This window comes from Lissotriton helveticus, chromosome 1_2 (assembly GCF_964261635.1).
Source record: "Lissotriton helveticus chromosome 1_2, aLisHel1.1, whole genome shotgun sequence".
Classification (NCBI taxonomy): domain Eukaryota; kingdom Metazoa; phylum Chordata; class Amphibia; order Caudata; family Salamandridae; genus Lissotriton; species Lissotriton helveticus.
Window position 1 is genome coordinate 140,212,236 of NC_136058.1, and position 6,306 is coordinate 140,218,541.

At 44.2% G+C, this 6,306-nt stretch overlaps 1 pseudogene; it reads right to left on the bottom strand.

Moving 5' to 3' along the window:
- Positions 1 to 847: 847 nt before the first annotated feature.
- Positions 848 to 2,902, bottom strand: LOC144802305 (solute carrier family 53 member 1 pseudogene; annotated as a pseudogene).
- Positions 2,903 to 6,306: the final 3,404 nt, after the last annotated feature.

Genomic DNA, 6,306 nt, shown 5'->3' on the forward strand with positions numbered 1-6,306 from the left:
CCAGTATTCTTATTTAGTAGAATCCTGGTCTTCCTGGCCACAGTCCTGACAAGATGAGGTTTTTGCTTGTATCACAAACTTGATGAGGTTTCTCCTTGTAGCACAAACTTGATTCAGCTATCCAAACAAAGTCCTTTCTCCAATGGAAGTACACCATTTATCCTGAATTAATGACTATGACTCTCTTCTTTCTGGTAGCTTAAAAGGCAGAGCCACCCTTCTTAATCACTGTTAAAGCCAAAAAGAATTGCCAAAAACAACCAGTCATGTTGACTCCTCAATGTACCATATTCTTGGCTGGCTACACTGGAAAATTGAAATTGTAACGAAGAAGACTAGGACTTGGATTAATGAAGATTAACATTACCTCCTTACCTTTCTTCCTCATCCCAGCCCTGACTTATTTAGGATATGCCCACACCTCATTATTAGGGGCACCAAGATCCACTATACTGCTGCACCCAGTGATATTACACTGCTATACCAAGTGATATAATGAAAAATTATGAAGAATTTGTTACTGAAGCTAACATGTGTTCCATAATTCTGCTAACACGTGTTCCATAATTCTGCTGAATAACCCGCACCAATTTGTAGTCGATAATGAATATCCAAAGAAGACTTGGCAGGCACACTAAAAATGTCCTATAGTGAGGATCCCTTAAACATTGCTGAGGAAGCAGCTACTATCCTTGTTGATGTGCCTTGAACTGTGACTTGTAGAACTTGCCTTGCTGTTGTATATGCCTCAGTTATTGCACAATTCTACCACTTAATTAATGTTTATTTAGTTGGATAGTGTTCTTGGGTTGACATACCAAAAATGAAGAACAAAGAGTCAACCTTCCTAAACGAAGTTGTACGATCCAAATATATAAATTCCACAGAAGACTCAGACTCTGAAGGTTGTCCATGCCGGTACTGGCTGTGCTGCACCAAGAGGAGGCACCCGTAAACGTTTCATGGCCTTCTGCCTGTCTCCATCTTCAAGGTCGTTGGTCACCACGGTCTCTGTTTCAGATATCAGCTGGTTGATTTTCTCGCAAGTGTAGAACGGTGCCCCCTCTATGTGACCAACACGCCAGTCAGCACCCCGTGGAGTGTTCAGAATCTTGTCATGTTTCTTCAGGATCTTCCGGAACCCAGTGAAGTTCAGATTCTGGTAGCTCTGTAGTAAGATGAGGCTGAGGCAGAACTCGCTGAAGGCCAGTTTCAGGTCCCTGATGTTTCGGTGCTGCACGCACTCCTCATGTGATAGGTGGAAGATGGGCTTCCGGCGCTGCCGCAACTTGGAGATGCCGCTGTTCTCCTCTTGGCATCCAGCGACGACTGCAGCTCCTTCTGTAGGGTTGCGAACCATTGTTGTGCTTCGGCCAACTTTTCTGAATAAAAGGTATTGATTTTGGCAAGTTCCTTTTCACAGGTCTGGAATAACTTCTCCTCAAACTTGGCAAAATACCTCTTGACTGTGTCTTCATCTGTAACTTCCATAGAAGGAGCATGGTCTTGGGCTGCATACATCTCCTTACAAGACTCATATTGGGCATAATGTTTCCTCACTTGGGTGTGATGTGGGCCAAAAGATGCTCCGCAAACTTAATGCTGCACCCAGGACCTCTGTATTCAGTGTGTCATAGAGGGTTACAAGGACCTGGGACCCGCTCCCTCCCGTGTGTGTCCCTTTCATCGTTCTTCTGTCCTTCTCTCCTGGTCACTTTCACTGTGACTCTCCTTTCCTTTCCCTCCCTCTACACCCTCTTTCCTCTTCTCTCCGCTCCTCAGCCCCTCTCCTTGTTTTCCTTCCCTCGCCTCCCTCTCCCATCGGTCTGCAGGCCCGCCGCCATCTTCCAAATATATAGATAGAGCATGATCTAAGTCAAGTGAATGCAGAAGTTCCGCTTCTTCTGAAGCTGAAATAAATACGGGAAGCACCAAATCTTGTTTTTTGGGTTTTTTTGGGGGGGGAGTTTTATATAGCCTGAACTAGACCAAAGAAATCGAGTATCAGAGCGCTTTACATAGCACCAGTTTCGTTACACAAGGAAACATTCATTTTTCCTGGGCACAGGGAGATTACGTGATTTGCCCAAAATCACAGGATGATAAGCGTCGTAGCCGAGACTCGAACTCGGTTCCCCAGCTTCGACGCCGACCTCTCTAGCCAAAAGGCTACATCCTCTACCAAGTTCCACAAGAAAACCAGAGTAAACAAGTGTCTGCTATAATATAACTTTATCCTTAAAAACGTGAAAGGATTGAAGAAGATAGAAGGGCTCCCGATTCCCCAGTACACCTGACAGAGTGGATAACCAATAGGACGAGACTGAATGGTGTTTTTTGTAATACTTGTAATACCAAACTCAGATCCCAAGAAGGGACAAGTAAGTGAAGTACTGGATGACTCAGGAAAAAATGTATCCTTTTTAATATAATGGGCAACTACATGCCTGGTAGGATCTTAAACAGCCTGTCTTCATTTATCACTGATTATTGGCTCTGTAATGTTGAGACTGCCAGGCCCAGTGTACACTGGAAGAAAATCAAAACAGACAAGTAAAAGCCTGTACATTACCTGCATAGCATCACATTTGAAAATCTCACCTGTGCCTTGCATATACCTTAATGTTAGGAGGACAGGGAGATAGTTGAATATCCTTTTAATTCCCAGATCCTCAATCAAAGCTTCTAAAGAAATGTCTCCGCTCATTGATTAAATCGAAGAGGTGATAGAAACACTGGGAGCACTCAATGAGACTCAAATGCCAATTGCAGAGTGACCAGTGGAACCAATAAGAGCACTTTTGTCTACTCACCGCATGTCTTCCTCAATACTTTGTGAATTTGAGGAAATGTCTGTACTAAACCCACTGGCCAGCATAGAGAAAGAGCATTTATTCCTCATGCTGAGTGTGATGGATTCAGGGCCAAAAAGTGGAAATTATAATGTTCTGCTGTATTTCAAATAATTCCAACAACAGGATGTCAAATGGTATTGTCTGAAATAAGTTAAAACACATGATGACTGAGGAGGAACCCTGTTCAAAAGATCCACAAACCCATTCTACCACCCGAGAAGATAGAATGCTGTGAGATACTTTTGAGGGTATTGGATTCTGCTCAATTTCCAAACTCTTGTGCAAGGACCAACAGTTATTATGGTATTCAAGATTCCTCGTGGAGATTCTAGTTGGCCCTTTCTGTTTTGTTTTGTATTCTGATGGAAACTACTTGATTTTTCAGGAGAAAGAAAAAATAATGAAGTACTTGCTGGACCTCTGCCAACTCATTCCAATTGGAGGAACTGAGTTTCTCCTCTTGGGACCACAGACCGTGCACTGAGCTCTCCCTCAAAGTTGCTCCCAAAACCCTGCCTCTTGCATCTGTTTTAATGCCAAATTGTGCTGGTGGGTCTAACAGACAGCCTTGACGATGCCTATGGTTTAGCAAGAAATGTCAAGAGGTAGAAAATGATTACCCTTATTTAGAGTTTGGTGGACATGATACCATATAATAATGTGGCGAATATTGCGTTCATCATATTACAGTGCATTGTAGCCTGTGGCACTTGTAATATGGCAGATGGGATATTCATCATGGTTTGACATAGTATCCTATCCACCAAACTCTAAACAATAAGCTAAGCGTGTTTTTTCACTTGAGTAAGAAACATTTGCTCTACATCGATATAAAATGTGCTTAACAAACTGACATTGTTGGGTTGGATGCAGATGTGATATCCCATAGAAAAAGGAGAACTCAACTAACCAGTCATCAAGACAGGGGTGAGCTTGAATACCTTTAGAGTGTAGTGCACTGGCAATGGTGCCAAAATCTCTTTTAATACTGTGGGAGCTGACATTATGTCAAATGGTATGGTGAGCAAAAAAAAAAAGGGATTTAGGCCAACATCTCTGTACAGGGGGTGATTTTTATTTATAAAGTTTTATATAGCGCGAGCATGATCCTGAGGGGTATCAGAGCGCTTCACAATTACGTTTGGTCAAGGTTAGGCAGGTGTCAAATACATAACACAGGAAACAATTACAAAGGGTGCAAACACATCATCACAGTAAGTACAATGAATAAGGGAGTAAATCCAGTATCTTCAAGCAAAAGATCGGAGCCCAACTAAGGTATGGACTTGCACATAAGGAATCATTTTACTTCAATTTTGAAGACAACTGTGGAGGTGGAACTGCGAATTTCAGGAGAGAGAGACTTCCAGATCCGTGGAGCGGAGCCGGAGAAAGCTCTTTGACAAGTTCTCTTTTTTCAAAATATATGAGGTTTCAGAAGGAAGGTGTTAGCGCTTCCTGAAGGACTTCCACCTCCAGATAGTTCAACCTTTTGGCATAGGTACTTGGGGTTTTTGAGATGGAGAGCTTTGTGATCAGGCAGGCGATCTTTAACTGTATTCTTGCTTCAAAAGCCAGCCAATTTAGAGATTTTAGGACTGGGGAGAGGTGCGCAGATCTTTTAGTGCTCGTGGTCAGTCTGGCCGCCACATTCCATACAGCTTTAAGTGGGGCCAATGTATAATTCGGGAGGCCACAAAGTGTAGCACTGCCATAATCTAGCCTTGGCTGAACCAGCGCTTGGACAACCTGCTTGAAGTCAGCTTGTGGGAGGAAAGGTTTGAGATTCCTGAGTAGTATCATCTGGTGATTCGCTCACTTGCAAACCTTACTAATGCGGTTCATTAAATTTAAGTGTTTGTCCGGGGTGATTCCGTGTGATTTGGCTGAATCAATGATGACTGGGGGAGTTGAAAGCAGTGAGATGGTTCAACCAGAGGTCTGCCTTGGGGGTATGATTCGGAGGAGAAATGAGCAAGAATTAAGTTTTGGAAGTGTTGAGTAGGAGGTGGTTCTCCGTTAGACAGTTTTGAGTGTTCATGAGGGTAGTGTTGAGTGGTAAGAGATTGTCAGGGGAGGAGATATTCATATAAAATTGTGTGTCATCTGCATACATGTGGAAGAGAATGTACATTGAGTTTAGTGCATTTGCAAGAGGTTCCAACTATAGGTTGAATAGGATGGGGGTTAAGGTGAATGTTTGACATTGTTCAGCATTCTGTCCATCAATTGTACTTTTTGCATTTGTTGCTCTAAGTGGGACTAGAGTCAAGCTAGCCTGGCTTATGAGGGGTGATAACCCGAAACCTGTCCCAGGATCCTTGTTTGCAGTCAAGGGAGGACCTAGCCTGACAGTTTGGGCTTGTCTGTTCCCATGGGGAGCAGAGTCAAGACTGATTTGCATATGGTTGGATTCAAACTGGAACGGCATGCTGAGCCAAAAAAACTATGGATTTAGGCCTGGATCTCTGTACTGAGGATGAGTATTTGACGCTATTCAGCATTCCGTCCATCAATTGTTCTTTTTGCATTTGTCACCATAATGGGACGGGTATGCCCAGACGTGGCTCCTGCGCTCTCTATGCCACTGGAGTCAAGCTAACCTGTTACACACAAGGATGAGAGGTAAATAACACAGAAAAACAAATAGGGCCCCATCAGGGGCAAAACCATATACTAAAATAGTGGAACGCGAAATGGTTACTAAAATGGGACAAATACCCAAGGTTGGAGGACCCCAGGTGACGCAAGTAGCCAGGGACACCAAGGCGCCCGGGTGCAGAGTGGTTACACCAGGACAGATGTTCATAGGTAACACAGGGTAAGTTGCATTAAAAATGTAGAGTCCTAGGAACCTTCTCAAAGGACCCCGAAGGAACCACTTGGCTCACGAAAGGTTGGAGAGTCACCCCACTGGTGGATAACCAGAAGAAATAGATACCTGCATCCCTGAGCAGTCTTGTCGTGGGTCCTAGCTTGAAGAACAGCAGAGTTCTAGTGTCCATCAGCAGAAGAGTCTTTGAACAATCTTTAGATGACAGGTGACAAATCTAAGGTCCTACCATTAGGGGAGCCCTTAAGTAGCCCTAAAAAGGGAAAGGACCTCTTCTGAGGCAACCCATCCATCAGAGGGGGTTAAGGACGCGACTCAGATGTCCTAGCCAGTCAGATGCTCCCAGTGGGCCAAGATTCAACATGACAGAATCACGTAGCTACCCGGAGGAGCTCTAGGGCACCTCCTTAGGGAGGAGCTGGACAGGGGGTGGTCACTCTCCAGTTATTTGTGTGGTTTCATGCTAGAGCGGGAGCCAAGGGCTCCTGAACTGGGCAAAACTGGTTTATGCAAGGAGGACCCAAATGTGCAGTCTGTTGGCACTCTGGAGCACCTCCACCCTACCTAATTAAGGGAGAGGTGGTCACCCCTTTCCTTCCCTGGAAATCCTTTCTTCAG